The following is a 19,018-nucleotide window of genomic DNA, read 5'->3' as shown; positions in this document are numbered from 1 at the left end:
TGACACAGCAGCAGGTAATAATGTCAGCAGCGGTACAGGTCCTCGGCCCCTAGAGAGACCTGGATTGAAGGATATAATGTCCAGCAGTTGAAGTTGTCCCAGCAGCAGAAGTAGGTATCGCAAGGTTTGACACAGCAGCAGGTAATAATGTCAGCAGCGGTACAGGTCCTCGGCCCCTAGAGAGACCTGGATTGAAGGTTATAAAGTCCAGCAGTTGAAGTTGTCACAGCAGCAGCGATAGGTATCGCAAGGTTTGACACAGCAGCAGGTAATAATGTCAGCAGCGGTACAGGTCCTCTGTCCCTAGAGAGACCTGGATTGAAGGATATAATGTCCAGCAGTTGAAGTTGTCCCAGCAGCAGAAGTAGGTATCGCAAGGTTTGACACAGCAGCAGGTAATAATGTCAGCAGCGGTACAGGTCCTCGGCCCCTAGAGAGACCTGGATTGAAGGTTATAAAGTCCAGCAGTTGAAGTTGTCACAGCAGCAGCGATAGGTATCGCAAGGTTTGACACAGCAGCAGGTAATAATGTCAGCAGCGGTACAGGTCCTCTGTCCCGAGAGAGACCTGGATTGAAGGATATAATGTCCAGCAGTTGAAGTTGTCCCAGCAGCAGAAGTAGGTATCGCAAGGTTTGACACAGCAGCAGGTAATAATGTCAGCAGCGGTACAGGTCCTCTGTCCCTAGAGAGACCTGGATTGAAGGATATAATGTCCAGCAGTTGAAGTTGTCCCAGCAGCAGAAGTAGGTATCGCAAGGTTTGACACAGCAGCAGGTAATAATGTCAGCAGCGGTACAGGTCCTCGGCCCCTAGAGAGACCTGGATTGAAGGTTATAAAGTCCAGCAGTTGAAGTTGTCACAGCAGCAGCGATAGGTATCGCAAGGTTTGACACAGCAGCAGGTAATAATGTCAGCAGCGGTACAGGTCCTCGGACCCAAGAGAGACCAGGATTGAAGGATATAATGTCCAGCAGTTGAAGTTGTCACAGCAGCAGCGATAGGTATCGCAAGGTTTGACACAGCAGCAGGTAATAATGTCAGCAGCGGTACAGGTCCTCGGACCCAAGAGAGACCTGGATTGAAGGTTATAAAGTCCAGCAGTTGAAGTTGTCACAGCAGCAGCGATAGGTATCGCAAGGTTTGACACAGCAGCAGGTAATAATGTCAGCAGCGGTACAGGTCCTCGGACCCAAGAGAGACCAGGATTGAAGGATATAATGTCCAGCAGTTGAAGTTGTCACAGCAGCAGCGATAGGTATCGCAAGGTTTGACACAGCAGCAGGTAATAATGTCAGCAGCGGTACAGGTCCTCGGACCCAAGAGAGACCTGGATTGAAGGTTATAAAGTCCAGCAGTTGAAGTTGTCACAGCAGCAGCGATAGGTATCGCAAGGTTTGACACAGCAGCAGGTAATAATGTCAGCAGCGGTACAGGTCCTCGGACCCAAGAGAGACCAGGATTGAAGGATATAATGTCCAGCAGTTGAAGTTGTCACAGCAGCAGCGATAGGTATCGCAAGGTTTGACACAGCAGCAGGTAATAATGTCAGCAGCGGTACAGGTCCTCGGACCCAAGAGAGACCTGGATTGAAGGTTATAAAGTCCAGCAGTTGAAGTTGTCACAGCAGCAGCGATAGGTATCGCAAGGTTTGACACAGCAGCAGGTAATAATGTCAGCAGCGGTACAGGTCCTCGGACCCAAGAGAGACCAGGATTGAAGGATATAATGTCCAGCAGTTGAAGTTGTCACAGCAGCAGCGATAGGTATCGCAAGGTTTGACACAGCAGCAGGTAATAATGTCAGCAGCGGTACAGGTCCTCGGCCCCTAGAGAGACCTGGATTGAAGGTTATAAAGTCCAGCAGTTGAAGTTGTCACAGCAGCAGAAGTAGGTATCATAAGGTTTGACACAGCAGCAGGTAATAATGTCAGCAGCGGTACAGGTCCTCGGCCCCTAGAGAGACCTGGATTGAAGGTTATAAAGTCCAGCAGTTGAAGTTGTCACAGCAGCAGCGATAGGTATCGCAAGGTTTGACACAGCAGCAGGTAATAATGTCAGCAGCGGTACAGGTCCTCTGTCCCGAGAGAGACCTGGATTGAAGGATATAATGTCCAGCAGTTGAAGTTGTCCCAGCAGCAGAAGTAGGTATCGCAAGGTTTGACACAGCAGCAGGTAATAATGTCAGCAGCGGTACAGGTCCTCGGCCCCTAGAGAGACCTGGATTGAAGGATATAATGTCCAGCAGTTGAAGTTGTCCCAGCAGCAGAAGTAGGTATCATAAGGTTTGACACAGCAGCAGGTAATAATGTCAGCAGCGGTACAGGTCCTCGGCCCCTAGAGAGACCTGGATTGAAGGTTATAAAGTCCAGCAGTTGAAGTTGTCACAGCAGCAGCGATAGGTATCGCAAGGTTTGACACAGCAGCAGGTAATAATGTCAGCAGCGGTACAGGTCCTCTGTCCCGAGAGAGACCTGGATTGAAGGATATAATGTCCAGCAGTTGAAGTTGTCCCAGCAGCAGAAGTAGGTATCGCAAGGTTTGACACAGCAGCAGGTAATAATGTCAGCAGCGGTACAGGTCCTCTGTCCCTAGAGAGACCTGGATTGAAGGATATAATGTCCAGCAGTTGAAGTTGTCCCAGCAGCAGAAGTAGGTATCGCAAGGTTTGACACAGCAGCAGGTAATAATGTCAGCAGCGGTACAGGTCCTCGGCCCCTAGAGAGACCTGGATTGAAGGTTATAAAGTCCAGCAGTTGAAGTTGTCACAGCAGCAGCGATAGGTATCGCAAGGTTTGACACAGCAGCAGGTAATAATGTCAGCAGCGGTACAGGTCCTCGGACCCAAGAGAGACCAGGATTGAAGGATATAATGTCCAGCAGTTGAAGTTGTCACAGCAGCAGCGATAGGTATCGCAAGGTTTGACACAGCAGCAGGTAATAATGTCAGCAGCGGTACAGGTCCTCGGACCCAAGAGAGACCTGGATTGAAGGTTATAAAGTCCAGCAGTTGAAGTTGTCACAGCAGCAGCGATAGGTATCGCAAGGTTTGACACAGCAGCAGGTAATAATGTCAGCAGCGGTACAGGTCCTCGGACCCAAGAGAGACCAGGATTGAAGGATATAATGTCCAGCAGTTGAAGTTGTCACAGCAGCAGCGATAGGTATCGCAAGGTTTGACACAGCAGCAGGTAATAATGTCAGCAGCGGTACAGGTCCTCGGACCCAAGAGAGACCTGGATTGAAGGTTATAAAGTCCAGCAGTTGAAGTTGTCACAGCAGCAGCGATAGGTATCGCAAGGTTTGACACAGCAGCAGGTAATAATGTCAGCAGCGGTACAGGTCCTCTGTCCCTAGAGAGACCTGGATTGAAGGATATAATGTCCAGCAGTTGAAGTTGTCCCAGCAGCAGAAGTAGGTATCGCAAGGTTTGACACAGCAGCAGGTAATAATGTCAGCAGCGGTACAGGTCCTCGGCCCCTAGAGAGACCTGGATTGAAGGATATAATGTCCAGCAGTTGAAGTTGTCCCAGCAGCAGAAGTAGGTATCGCAAGGTTTGACACAGCAGCAGGTAATAATGTCAGCAGCGGTACAGGTCCTCGGCCCCTAGAGAGACCTGGATTGAAGGTTATAAAGTCCAGCAGTTGAAGTTGTCACAGCAGCAGCGATAGGTATCGCAAGGTTTGACACAGCAGCAGGTAATAATGTCAGCAGCGGTACAGGTCCTCTGTCCCTAGAGAGACCTGGATTGAAGGATATAATGTCCAGCAGTTGAAGTTGTCCCAGCAGCAGAAGTAGGTATCGCAAGGTTTGACACAGCAGCAGGTAATAATGTCAGCAGCGGTACAGGTCCTCGGCCCCTAGAGAGACCTGGATTGAAGGTTATAAAGTCCAGCAGTTGAAGTTGTCACAGCAGCAGCGATAGGTATCGCAAGGTTTGACACAGCAGCAGGTAATAATGTCAGCAGCGGTACAGGTCCTCTGTCCCGAGAGAGACCTGGATTGAAGGATATAATGTCCAGCAGTTGAAGTTGTCCCAGCAGCAGAAGTAGGTATCGCAAGGTTTGACACAGCAGCAGGTAATAATGTCAGCAGCGGTACAGGTCCTCTGTCCCTAGAGAGACCTGGATTGAAGGATATAATGTCCAGCAGTTGAAGTTGTCCCAGCAGCAGAAGTAGGTATCGCAAGGTTTGACACAGCAGCAGGTAATAATGTCAGCAGCGGTACAGGTCCTCGGCCCCTAGAGAGACCTGGATTGAAGGTTATAAAGTCCAGCAGTTGAAGTTGTCACAGCAGCAGCGATAGGTATCGCAAGGTTTGACACAGCAGCAGGTAATAATGTCAGCAGCGGTACAGGTCCTCGGACCCAAGAGAGACCAGGATTGAAGGATATAATGTCCAGCAGTTGAAGTTGTCACAGCAGCAGCGATAGGTATCGCAAGGTTTGACACAGCAGCAGGTAATAATGTCAGCAGCGGTACAGGTCCTCGGACCCAAGAGAGACCTGGATTGAAGGTTATAAAGTCCAGCAGTTGAAGTTGTCACAGCAGCAGCGATAGGTATCGCAAGGTTTGACACAGCAGCAGGTAATAATGTCAGCAGCGGTACAGGTCCTCGGACCCAAGAGAGACCAGGATTGAAGGATATAATGTCCAGCAGTTGAAGTTGTCACAGCAGCAGCGATAGGTATCGCAAGGTTTGACACAGCAGCAGGTAATAATGTCAGCAGCGGTACAGGTCCTCGGACCCAAGAGAGACCTGGATTGAAGGTTATAAAGTCCAGCAGTTGAAGTTGTCACAGCAGCAGCGATAGGTATCGCAAGGTTTGACACAGCAGCAGGTAATAATGTCAGCAGCGGTACAGGTCCTCTGTCCCTAGAGAGACCTGGATTGAAGGATATAATGTCCAGCAGTTGAAGTTGTCCCAGCAGCAGAAGTAGGTATCGCAAGGTTTGACACAGCAGCAGGTAATAATGTCAGCAGCGGTACAGGTCCTCGGCCCCTAGAGAGACCTGGATTGAAGGATATAATGTCCAGCAGTTGAAGTTGTCCCAGCAGCAGAAGTAGGTATCGCAAGGTTTGACACAGCAGCAGGTAATAATGTCAGCAGCGGTACAGGTCCTCGGCCCCTAGAGAGACCTGGATTGAAGGTTATAAAGTCCAGCAGTTGAAGTTGTCACAGCAGCAGCGATAGGTATCGCAAGGTTTGACACAGCAGCAGGTAATAATGTCAGCAGCGGTACAGGTCCTCTGTCCCTAGAGAGACCTGGATTGAAGGATATAATGTCCAGCAGTTGAAGTTGTCCCAGCAGCAGAAGTAGGTATCGCAAGGTTTGACACAGCAGCAGGTAATAATGTCAGCAGCGGTACAGGTCCTCGGCCCCTAGAGAGACCTGGATTGAAGGTTATAAAGTCCAGCAGTTGAAGTTGTCACAGCAGCAGCGATAGGTATCGCAAGGTTTGACACAGCAGCAGGTAATAATGTCAGCAGCGGTACAGGTCCTCTGTCCCTAGAGAGACCTGGATTGAAGGATATAATGTCCAGCAGTTGAAGTTGTCCCAGCAGCAGAAGTAGGTATCGCAAGGTTTGACACAGCAGCAGGTAATAATGTCAGCAGCGGTACAGGTCCTCGGCCCCTAGAGAGACCTGGATTGAAGGTTATAAAGTCCAGCAGTTGAAGTTGTCACAGCAGCAGCGATAGGTATCGCAAGGTTTGACACAGCAGCAGGTAATAATGTCAGCAGCGGTACAGGTCCTCGGCCCCTAGAGAGACCTGGATTGAAGGATATAATGTCCAGCAGTTGAAGTTGTCCCAGCAGCAGAAGTAGGTATCATAAGGTTTGACACAGCAGCAGGTAATAATGTCAGCAGCGGTACAGGTCCTCGGCCCCTAGAGAGACCTGGATTGAAGGTTATAAAGTCCAGCAGTTGAAGTTGTCACAGCAGCAGCGATAGGTATCGCAAGGTTTGACACAGCAGCAGGTAATAATGTCAGCAGCGGTACAGGTCCTCTGTCCCTAGAGAGACCTGGATTGAAGGATATAATGTCCAGCAGTTGAAGTTGTCCCAGCAGCAGAAGTAGGTATCGCAAGGTTTGACACAGCAGCAGGTAATAATGTCAGCAGCGGTACAGGTCCTCGGCCCCTAGAGAGACCTGGATTGAAGGTTATAAAGTCCAGCAGTTGAAGTTGTCACAGCAGCAGCGATAGGTATCGCAAGGTTTGACACAGCAGCAGGTAATAATGTCAGCAGCGGTACAGGTCCTCTGTCCCGAGAGAGACCTGGATTGAAGGATATAATGTCCAGCAGTTGAAGTTGTCCCAGCAGCAGAAGTAGGTATCGCAAGGTTTGACACAGCAGCAGGTAATAATGTCAGCAGCGGTACAGGTCCTCGGCCCCTAGAGAGACCTGGATTGAAGGTTATAAAGTCCAGCAGTTGAAGTTGTCACAGCAGCAGCGATAGGTATCGCAAGGTTTGACACAGCAGCAGGTAATAATGTCAGCAGCGGTACAGGTCCTCGGCCCCTAGAGAGACCTGGATTGAAGGATATAATGTCCAGCAGTTGAAGTTGTCCCAGCAGCAGAAGTAGGTATCATAAGGTTTGACACAGCAGCAGGTAATAATGTCAGCAGCGGTACAGGTCCTCGGACCCAAGAGAGACCAGGATTGAAGGATATAATGTCCAGCAGTTGAAGTTGTCCCAGCAGCAGAAGTAGGTATCATAAGGTTTGACACAGCAGCAGGTAATAATGTCAGCAGCGGTACAGGTCCTCGGACCCAAGAGAGACCAGGATTGAAGGATATAATGTCCAGCAGTTGAAGTTGTCCCAGCAGCAGAAGTAGGTATCATAAGGTTTGACACAGCAGCAGGTAATAATGTCAGCAGCGGTACAGGTCCTCGGACCCAAGAGAGACCAGGATTGAAGGATATAATGTCCAGCAGTTGAAGTTGTCCCAGCAGCAGAAGTAGGTATCATAAGGTTTGACACAGCAGCAGGTAATAATGTCAGCAGCGGTACAGGTCCTCGGACCCAAGAGAGACCAGGATTGAAGGATATAATGTCCAGCAGTTGAAGTTGTCCCAGCAGCAGAAGTAGGTATCATAAGGTTTGACACAGCAGCAGGTAATAATGTCAGCAGCGGTACAGGTCCTCGGACCCAAGAGAGACCAGGATTGAAGGATATAATGTCCAGCAGTTGAAGTTGTCCCAGCAGCAGAAGTAGGTATCATAAGGTTTGACACAGCAGCAGGTAATAATGTCAGCAGCGGTACAGGTCCTCGGACCCAAGAGAGACCAGGATTGAAGGATATAATGTCCAGCAGTTGAAGTTGTCCCAGCAGCAGAAGTAGGTATCATAAGGTTTGACACAGCAGCAGGTAATAATGTCAGCAGCGGTACAGGTCCTCGGACCCAAGAGAGACCAGGATTGAAGGATATAATGTCCAGCAGTTGAAGTTGTCCCAGCAGCAGAAGTAGGTATCATAAGGTTTGACACAGCAGCAGGTAATAATGTCAGCAGCGGTACAGGTCCTCGGACCCAAGAGAGACCAGGATTGAAGGATATAATGTCCAGCAGTTGAAGTTGTCCCAGCAGCAGAAGTAGGTATCATAAGGTTTGACACAGCAGCAGGTAATAATGTCAGCAGCGGTACAGGTCCTCGGACCCAAGAGAGACCAGGATTGAAGGCTATAATGTCCAGAAGTTGAAGTTGTCACAGCAGCAGTTGTAGGTATCATGAGGTTTGACACAGCAGGTAATGGCAGCAGTACAGGCCCTCAAACACTAGAGACCTGGGCAGAAAAGTATAACGTCAGGTAGCTGAGTTGGCGGCCGCAGAAGTAATTTTGTTTTGGTTAGAGGCAGCAGAAATTATTTTTAAATAAAATACATTAGTTCCAGCCAGGCAGCGGTTGCGAAGCCGCAGTTCGACCCTCGCCACAGCTCGGACATCACTATTTTTCAACCCGGACAACACACAGAGTTTTTTTTTTTTTTTTAAAATGCAGCAGCAGTCAGCAGACAGTGTTGGAGTAGTATCAGCAGGCCGTGAACCCTCACTGTGGTACCACGGCACTTATTTTTATAACAAAATAATTGGGTTCAGCAGGAGTAATTTTTTTGGACAGCCGAGTATGTATTGTAGCACCCAAGCCTTTTTTTTTTCTTTTTTTTTCTTTTTACTTTTAATTTGTTACACCAGTTGTGCCCTTGCCACAGGTGGGACATCACTATTTTTCTACCTGGACACCGCATAGAGTTATGAATTTTTTTAAAATAAATGCTGCAATAGATGTTTTTTGGATAAAAGTGGATCCGAGATGAACTTTTTCTCATTGCATAATTGTGTTTGTTACATATAGTTTAAAGGGCATTCCTTAAAGAGAACCAGAGATGAAGTACCCTCATGTATTTTACCTTATAAATCAGTGGGAACATGACAGTAAACACCTAATCTGCTCTTTGTTTCATTGTTCTCTGTTTAATCTGACTGTTATCACCTCTGATAAGAATCCCCGACTGAGCTCAGTCTAGCTTTGCTACGGAAAGATTATAGCCGAGTCTGTCTTCTCTGGTGTCTTTTCAAGCCCAAGCCTGCCCCCTTGTGGCTCTGCTATAATGACTGAGCTATAATTATTCCCTGCAAAGAGAGAGTGAATGCTCAGTCCGGGATTCTTATCACAGCAGATAACAGACACTTTTAGCAGTGATGATGAAACAGAGAGCATGGTAAGTGTTTTCTCTCATGTTCTTACTGATATATATGGTAAAATACACAAGGGTGCTTCGTCTCTGGTTCCCTTTAAGGCAAATATACTTGTTTTGTTTAAATACCCTAATTTCCTATAAACTAAACAAGGCACACACACACCTTCTTAATAGAACCTTGGCGCTTGCAAGGGATTGTGGAATTTCAGTCTGGGCAGGTGAAAAAGGTGTTAATATCTATAGCTTTCAGAGGCATAGTTTCACAATCTGAGAGATGAAGTGCAGATACAGATCAATTGCCTTTGTAATGGAGGAAATAGGAGTGCAGTTTTCTCACAAAATTCAGATATGCAGATTTGCATGCCTAGACACAGATAAGCGTGCCTGCCTATGTGTGTAATTGTGTAATAGTGACAAGCAGAAAACATTTATGCTCACATTGTATCACAGGAAAAAATAATATTGATGAAAAATATACCGTTGAAGCTGTTTACAGCTAGATTTGCTGTGTAAACCATCTAAACTTTAGACAAGATAGAGTATATAGACAAGTGACTTATTATATTTAGTTTTTCATCTCGGATCCGCTTTACATTAAAAAATTTTTGGGAGATTGTATCCAATTAATATATAATTTTGCGGGAGAGCGTGCGAGGGATTATGACCAGACCCTTTTACTCACTCTCTGGAATCAGTGACAGGGCCTTTGAACTGGTCATTGATCCAGGACTCATTCATTTTAATAAATGTGAGTCTGTCCACATTTTCTGCGGACAGACGGGTCCGGTAGTCGGTGACCACCCCACCTGCGGCACTGAATACCCGCTCAGAAAGCACACTGGAGGCGGGGCATGACAGAACCTGCAGTGCGTACTGAGCAAGCTCAGGCCAGGTGTCCAGCTTCTTCACCCAATACTCCATGGGGTCATCTGTATCCATATTGTCTGTTGCACTGGATGACCCCAAGTAGTCATTCACCATGCGAACCAGCCGTTGGTGGTGATGACTACTGCTGCCGATAGTGCTGCTGCTGGTGGGAGTATTGGGTGATTGGGGCGTATAAAATCCCCTCATCACAGCCAGCAGATTAACAGGTCGGGTGGGGTTGGTGCTCGTATTACCGCCACCACACCTCTGCTGGCTGTGACTAGCTGGCTGTCGCTGAGTAGTATGGGAAAGCGGAGGTTCAGGTGGTGGTGGAAAGGCCTGCTCCACTCGCCTGATTAAATCCTGCCGGATCGCTGACATTCGGGAGCTAAATTGTTGGGTACATCCCATTAACTCCCCCACTTTCCCCTTGCAGCGTGGGTCCAATATGGTGGCCACCCACAGATCATCCCTCGCTTTCAGTCGGATTATCCGGGGGTCCTTCCTGAGGCAGAGGAGCATGTGAGCAGCCATGTGGGAGAGATGACCGCTTTCCACCTCTTCCTGGCTGTCAGAAAGGGCATTTTCTGCTTCATGCTCCTGCTGCTCATTAAGGTCGTCCCACCCCCGGACGATTAGCTCTCCCGCATGTTCAGGCCCTGACTCTGTCACCACCACCTCCTCCTCCTCCTCCTCCTCCTGGGCCTGAGCATCCTGGGGCTCTCCACCACTTGCCCCAGCATGGACTTCCTCCGCCAATTCTATCAGGTGACCCAGTGTCCTGTCCAGCATTAGCACAAGGGGGAGCACTTCTGAAATGTTGCAGTGCTCCATGCTGACCACCTTAGTAGCCTCATCAAAAGGCGCCAAAACATTGCAGACCTCCCTGATCTGCCGCCACTGGTCCCCAGTCAGATTCTCCGGAGGTGGTCTTGACGAATGGGAGGAGGAGGCTGAAGACAGGTAATGGATGACCGCCATTTTTTGCTCCAACAACCTTCTCAACATGTACAGTGTGGAGTTCCACCGCGTCTGGCAGTCAACCATCAGCTTGTGCTGCGGCAAGCTGTGGATGCGCTGCAGTTTGGCCAAGGACGCGGTGGCGGTTGCGGAGCGTCTAATGTGGCCACACACTTTACGTGCCAAAAGCACGACGTCACTCAAACCCTCATAGGTTCGCAGAAACCGTTGCACGATGAGGTTGAGGACATGTGCGAGGCAAGGCAGGTGTGTGTAGCCACCAGTACGAATGGCGGCCAGAATGTTGGTGCCATTGTCTGACACCACATTACCTGTCAACAGATCTCGGGGGGTCAGCCAATGCTGGATCTGCTCCTGTAGGACAGACAGGATCACATCTCCCGTCAGACTCCTGTGTTGCACTGGCTCCATCCTCAGCACAGCTTGACAGCGCTTGTGCTGTAGATTAGCGTAACAGCGTGGCCGCTTGCTGGGAGGCTCAGCAGCGGCCTGACCTGCTACAGAAGAAGTGGCAGAAGGGAGGGAGACGGGCCTCCCCTTGACCCCCCGGGGCGGCACCACCAGAGCCCCACAGCTCATACCCTCCCCAGCGCCATGAAGGGTGACCCAGTGAGCTGTCACAGTCAAATAGCGTCCCTGCCCATGCCTGCTGGTCCAGGCATCGGTAGTGAGGTGCACCCTTCCACAAACCGCGTAGTCCAACGAAAGGGATACACGCCCAGCTACATCCAGGTGTAGGGCAGGGATAGCAACTCGGGAAAAGTAATGGCGGCTGGGGACCCGCCATTGTGGAGCCAAACAGCTCATCAGTTGGCGGAAGGGGGCACTTTCCACAAACTGATAGGGCAAGAGCTGTTGGGCCAACAGCTTTGCCACGAGCCCATTGTTGCGTAGCGCTATGGGATCATTAGGGGGGAGAGGCCTCTTCCGTGCAACCATCTCAGTGAGAGAGGCCTGGCGCTGGGCGGCAACATTTTGTGGGGAGGATACAGCTGGTGATGAGCACACCGTCAAGGTCTGGTTGCCGCCACCAGCCTGGCGTGCAGAGGGAACAGCCATGCAGTGGGACTGCGCAGGTTGCACAGGACGCACAGAGGAACGGCTGAGAGGAACTGCTGCATCTCCTCCTGCCGCACTCTGTGCACTGCTGCCTTTACCTTGGCTGGTATTTTTTTTTATTAAGTCCCACTGCACAATATGACTTGTTTTAAGGTGGGAACGCAAACCTGATGTCCCAAACCCAGATGCTGCTTTCCCTCTGCTCACCGTCACACTGCACAGGTTACACACTGCACGGGAAGGATCCTGTGAGTGATCAGTGAAATAGTCCCATGCTTGGGAGGTCCGGCCCTTTCTCTTGGTGTTGACCGGTCGCTGACCAGCATGGGACTGGGTGCTCACAGATGGTGCTGCAGGCTGCTGGACAAGCTGCTGCTGCTGCTGTGTTTGGCCCTGCTGATTAAGCATGCTGCTGCTGTTGCCTATCACACCACCAGCGGAGTCCATGCCCCCCCTAGACTCCACCTGATGCACCCTCCTGACCGATGGACGCCTAACAGGTTCACTTTCACTGCTGCTGTTCGGTGAATTAGTTGGCGTCCAATTTTTGTCGGCCACCTCATCATCACCCACACAAGACAAATCGTCCTCCAAATGGGGACTTGACAATTCCCGACGACGAGTGACTGGGGCATTTCTTGGTGGAGTGGATGGAGAAAAAACTGGACCCACTTCATTCACCACATCCTCCACCAAACTTTGTGAATTGGGTCCCATAGTCTCATGCAGGGCTTCTCCCCACAATTGTCCAATATTACCCTCGTCAGCATTACCTTCAAAAAGATTGGGGGAGAAGCCAGACTCTGCAACATGACCAGCTGCCACAGAGTCTTCCCTGCTATTTGCACTGCTGCCACTGCACATCAGCTCTTCAGATTGGGTGGAGGGCTCCGCACCGATCCAGTCAACCAATGAGGCCGCATCCTGCTTGCCAATGATGCGGCGCCTAGTGGTTGGGAACATAGAAGTGATCCGGGGAGTTCCCCTGCTGCGCCCAGGAAGAACCTCAACCTGATCTGTTTCTGCTACATTGCTGGGCCCTGCCTGCTGCTGGCGTCCTGATGAGGAGGAGCCACCTCGTCCACCAACACTCTTGATGTGCCTCATTTTTTAAATTTTTTTTTTGGGGTCGGGGACAGTAATGAAATTAAAGAAGAAGGGAGGGGACTTACAGGCAATCAATGAAGAAAATCAATGAAATAAATGAAGAAAAAAAAGTATAAATGAAAAACTGACACTATGAAAAAGAAATAAAATACACTACACTATCTAGCTTTATCTAACCACTCTCACTGACTTACTAATTTCAAAATACTCTCAGTCACTTGTCACTCAATACTATATCTATCACACTAAATCTGTCTCTCACTCACACTACTAATACAGGCCTGATCTAACTTCAAACTGCTCTCACACTGTCTACAATCACACTACAATCTAATCTATCTCTCACTACTACTAGTATCTATCTAATATATATAGCAATAATAGCAATCACAGTGAAAAAAAATGTCTCAACAGCACACAATATAATAATGCAGCTCTGAGCTCTCTCTTTCACAATTCTCCTCTAACTAAAACCCACACATGACATCAGCATAAGCCTGTCTTATATACTAGAGGGGTGGGATAGACTCTGATAGGTTGCTAGGATGTGGTTGCTAGGGCCTGTGATTGGTGTAAATTTATGAGGACAGTTATTGGACAGTACTTTTCCGTTTAAATCAAATTTCCGTATATTTATACGGATTTCCGCATTACATACACGGAATTACGCTTTTTTTTACCGCGCTAAATTTCCTCTGATCATGATTGGTCAACTCATTCCGCATCTCCTCATTGGTCAATTCATTCCGGTTCCGTTTGGTCGGATTTCCGCGGAATTCCGCATTCCGGATTGTAAATTCCGGATTCCGCAGAACGATCCGGAAACCCAAATTCCGACGGAATTCGGAATTTTAGATTCCGCGGAATTCCGGAAGCCCATGCCTGATAGGAACTTGTAGAATAGTAGAAACAAAGGCTGACAATTGTGTTACAGAGTCTCTTTAAAGAGGAACTGTCATAAAAATCTTAAAATTTAAAATATATGTAAACCTATACAATTAAGAAGTATGTTTCTTCCAGAGTAAAATGAGCCATAAATTACTTTTATCCTATGTTACTGTTTACTTGACCCTTATTTGGTACATTGCCACACAAATAAAGTTGCAGTGCATGCTGGGTTGTCCTTTTTTGTTTCTCTACTTTACCCTCAGAATAAACTAATGCAGCCTGATTGGCTGAAGCCTCTTTCCCTCCTGTTTTCCCCTCCCACACTTCTGTTCCTCTCTGATTGGTCAATATTTCTCATGCTGAGACAATGCACTTTCTATAGTGAAGGGCTGGCATTGCATACACAATCAGGCAGAGGAGAGTAAGGGAGGAAATTACATCAGGATTGGCTTCAAAATAGCCACAGTTAAATTGAGAAATCCTAAGCATTTTCTCTTTTTTTACTGCAGAAAAAAACACTAAAATCAAAATGTGGACAGTGCAATACATATGTTATATATGTAAAGCAAGTATTTATCTACTTATATATGTGTTTTTTTTTCTGAGATGACAGCTCCTCTTTAAGACTTCCGAGTTCAAATTTAAACTGAAAATTGAGACAGGAGGGAGGTTCTAAATACTATTGCTAAATTTACAATGAATCATCTCATAAGTTTGTATTCTGTAGCAACACTCACGTTACTCAAGTACTGTGTGTCGCACTAATAGCGTAACTCGCAGTACACTGCTGGTGGTGCAACAATGGCAGACAACTCTGAGATAGGCTGGCTCAGAGGCACATGTAGAAGCAGAGTATCCCTACGAGGCTCCTCCAACCCACAAAAGACACAATCTCTTAGCAGTCTTTGCAAAGGCAGAAAACTGCCATGGCAGTTTCTCGGAAAGAGGGAGTGGCTAACCAACAAAACATGGATTTTATGGCACATGGGGTCAGTTTTTGAACATTTTTCCTGCTACAGTGCTACTGTGTTATAACTTCTTCTTCCTGCGCTGATGGTTTGGGTTTTATTTGTACACTGCAGGTCCGCTTAAAGTGTTGCTTGATGAGGATAAAATTTAGTTTTCTCTCGTTTACTGTGATGCTGCAACCTTCTAAAATGTAAAGGGTCTTTGTGACGTCTTTGTGAATGCACCGCATGTAAAATGCTTCATTTTGGGGGATTTTCTGTAGAAGAATGGAAAGGCTGTTGGATGTGAGCTGGATCTGTAACCACAAGCTGCAGTGTGGGAATTAATGCTGTCATGGTTGGTTTCAGTCCACAATGCCACCACAATGATGCAGATGAAAGTACAATTAATCCAAAATGGCATCATTAATTATACAGCCATTTACTTCTCCTATTGCCACAACTTTTTTTTTTCACTTTTAGCTGCAGTTTTACCATTTTATTTTTGTTCTGTTTTATTAGCCTGTTAAATTTGGGTATTTTGTTTATTTAAAGGGTCTGTCTGCTTTAAGTTTTTGGTTAATGTGAGAAGGCGGGGTCACCAATCTGGGGCAGTGGAATCTCTGTACGGCCTAGAACCCATGAGTAATGCTTTAGTAGCGTTGCTGAACTCCGGTGATCAGCAAAGTCAGTGGTGCTAGAGATGAGCGTAATGACCTAATTACGATTTTGCGAAATTTCGCGTAATTAGTGTAATTACGATTATGGCCGTAAGTACATAATCGTAATGAAGAAGGATTTCGCGAAATTTCGCGTAAGCGTAATTTTCGCGTAATTTTCGCATTACAGTCGTATCATGCCGTAATTTCGCATTAAACGCTACCGTAATTTCGCGTTAAACCGTAACGCTCCGTATAATATAAAAAAGCCGCCGACTTTAAGGGTTAATAGCAAAGCCCCCTTAAATGCTAAGAGCCTCAAATTTGGAGAATATATTAAGGAGATCAGGAGGAATAAGAGGAAAATTTTTTTTTTCAAAAAGACCTTATAGTTTTTGAGAAAATCGATGTTAAAGTTTCAAAGGAAAAATGTAAACATTTAAAAACCCGCCGACTTTAACGGTTAATAGCAAAGCCTGCTTAAAGTTTAGGAACACCAAATTCCCAGGGTATATTAAGGGGATCAGTGGGAATAAGAGGAAAATTTTTTTTTTCAAAAAGACCTTATAGTTTTTGAGAAAATCGATTTTTAAGTTTCAAGGGCGAAAATGTCTTTTAAATGCGGAAAATGTCAGTTTTTTTTTGCACAGGTAACAATAGTGTATTATTTTCATAGATTCCCCCAAGTGGGAAGAGTTTTACTTACTTCGTTCTGAGTGTGGGAAATATAAAAAAAAAACGACGTGGGGTCCCCCCTCCCAGACCTCTTTAACCCCTTGTCCCCCATGCAGGCTGGGATAGCCAGAATGCGGAGCACCGGCCGCGTGGGGCTCCGCACCCTGACTATACCAGCCCGCATGGTCCATGGATTGGGGGGTCTCGGAAGGGGAGGGGCAGCCAAGCTTTCCCCTCCCCCTCCGAGCCCTTGTCCAATCCAAGGACAAGGGGCTCTTCTCCACCTCCGATGGGCGGTGGAGGTGGAGGCCGCGATTTCCTGGGTGGGGGTTTCATGGTGGAATCTGGGAGTCCCCTTTAAAAAGGGGTCCCCCAGATGCCCACCCCCCCTCCCAGGAGAAATGAGTATAGAGGTACTTGTAGTACCCCTTACCCATTTCCTTTAAGAGTTAAAAGTAAATAAACACACAAACACATAGAAAAAGTATTTTAATTGAACAAAAAACATAACCACGAAAAAAGTCCTTTAATATTCTTAATTAACCATTAATACTTACCTGTCCCTTTAAATAAATGATCCCACGCAATATCCTCGGAAATGTTCTATCAGTTACAATGTAACAAAGTTATTATGTAACAACTTTGTTACATTGTAACTACGCCGCACCCGACGCCACTCGCCGCTCAGCCGCCGCATACGCGTCCGTGCAGGACGCTAAGTCCCCGCAGCTCCCGCTGTCCACCCCGCCCACATCTGTCACCCACATGTCAGTGACATGTGGGTGACATGTGGGAGAGGCGGGGAGGGCAGCGGAGCCGGCGGGGACTTAGCGTCCTGCACGGACCCGACAGAGCTCTGAGCTATATAGCTCAGAGCTCTGAGAAGCATCTTTGTATTTGGGCTCCAAGGAGCCCCATTGGTCCTTAGCAGACCAATGGGGTTCCTTCAAATCAGAAGGAACCCCATTGGTCTGCTAAGGACCAATGGGGCTCCTTGGAGCCCAAATACAAAGATGCTTTCGAGAGCTCTGAGCTATAGCTCAGAGCTCTGTCGGGTCCTGCAGCCCAGACGCGGAGGCGGCGGCGGCGGTGAGTGACGTCGGGTGCGGCGTAGTTACAATGTAACAAAGTTGTTATATTGTAATAACTTTGTTACATTGTAACTGATAGAACATTTCCGAGGATATTGCGTGGGATCATTTATTTAAAGGGACAGGTAAGTATTAATGGTTAATTAAGAATATTAAAGGACTTTTTTCGTGGTTATGTTTTTTGTTCAATTAAAATACTTTTTCTATGTGTTTGTGTGTTTATTTACTTTTAACTCTTAAAGGAAATGGGTAAGGGGTACTACAAGTACCTCTATACTCATTTCTCCTGGGAGGGGGGTGGGCATCTGGGGGACCCCTTTTTAAAGGGGACTCCCAGATTCCACCATGAACCCCCCACCCAGGAAATCGCGGCCTCCACCTCCACCGCCCATCGGAGGTGGAGAAGAGCCCCTTGTCCTTGGATTGGACAAGGGCTCGGAGGGGGAGGGGAAAGCTTGGCTGCCCCTCCCCTTCCGAGACCCCCCAATCCATGGACCATGCGGGCTGGTATAGTCAGGGTGCGGAGCCCCACGCGGCCGGTGCTCCGCATTCTGGCTATCCCAGCCTGCATGGGGGACAAGGGGTTAAAGAGGCCTGGGAGGGGGGACCCGACGTCGTTTTTTTTTATATTTCCCACACTCAGAACGAAGTAAGTAAAACTCTTCCCACTTGGGGGAATCTATGAAAATAATACACTATTGTTACCTGTGCAAAAAAAACTGACATTTTCCGCATTTAAAAGACATTTTTGCCCTTTAAACTTAAAAATCGATTTTCTCAAAAACTATAAGGTCTTTTTGAAAAAAAAAATGTTCCTCTTATTCCCACTGATCCCCTTAATATACCCTAGGAATTTGGTGTTCCTAAACTTTAAGCAGGCTTTGCTATTAACCGTTAAAATCGGCGGGTTTTTAAATGTATACATTTTTACTTTGAAACTTTAACATCGATTTTCTCAAAAACTATAAGGTCTTTTTGAAAAAAAATGTTTTCCTCTTATTCCTCCTGATCTCCTTAATATATTCTCCAAATTTGAGGCTCTTAGCATTTAAGGGGGCTTTGCTATTAACCCTTAAAGTCGGCGGCTTTTTTATATTATACGGAGCGTTACGGTTTAACGCGAAATTACGGTAGCGTTTAATGCGAAATTACGGCATGAAAGAAACGCGAAATTTCGCGTTGAAAATTACGCTTACGGTATTTTCAATTACGATTTTAATGGCAATTTCGCTACGCTAATTTCGCATCGTAATCGCAAATTTCGCATGCGTAATTATAGTAATGCGAAATTACGAAAATTTCAGCTCAACTCTAAGTGGTGCAGCAATAGGGGATGCAGAGGTATCGACCACACACCGGGGCCCTTGGACTGGAGGGACTCATCATAAGCCTGCCTTGAACTGCTGTATTAGCTTTTCATCATTGGTACTGTAGTGGTGATGATCACCTCTATATGTACTTTAAATAGTGCTAATCATTAATAAAAAAAACTGTAATACTCCCCTGATTATATCTCTCTGTTACTGTAGCTGTCCTTGGTAGGTTTTGGTGGTCCATATCAATTGCCTGAAGGCAGGGCCGGGCCGAGGCATAGGCTGGAGAGGCTCCAGCCTCAGGGCGCAGTGTAGGAGGGGGCGCACAATTCATTCAGCTGTCATTCCTAATTGTGTTTGAAGCAGAAAGAAATAAGAAAAGGGGATACATGACAGTGACTGCAAGCCAGATAACTAGAGATTAAGGTGTTGGGGAGGTTGGGGGCCCTGGGGCACCTATTAGTTTAATAGCAATCAGTGTGTGAAGCCTGGGGTGGGAGGGATGGGGGGCGCACATTGCTGTCTCAGCCTTGGGTGCTGAAGGACCTTGTCCCGCCTCTGCCTGAAGGGAGCCCAAAATAGGACTTGCACTCTGGCCCCTAGCTCTTCAGCTACGCGACTGGGCAAAGTGCTATGGCAGTGGAACGTTATGAGAGTGGTTCATTTTCAGCATCATGGTAAAATTGTGGACTGCCTTTTTGGAAATTGCTGGCTCTTTGT

This window comes from Hyperolius riggenbachi, chromosome 2, assembly GCF_040937935.1.
Source record: "Hyperolius riggenbachi isolate aHypRig1 chromosome 2, aHypRig1.pri, whole genome shotgun sequence".
Lineage (NCBI taxonomy): Eukaryota > Metazoa > Chordata > Amphibia > Anura > Hyperoliidae > Hyperolius > Hyperolius riggenbachi.
Note: the sequence above shows the minus strand (reverse complement) of the source record.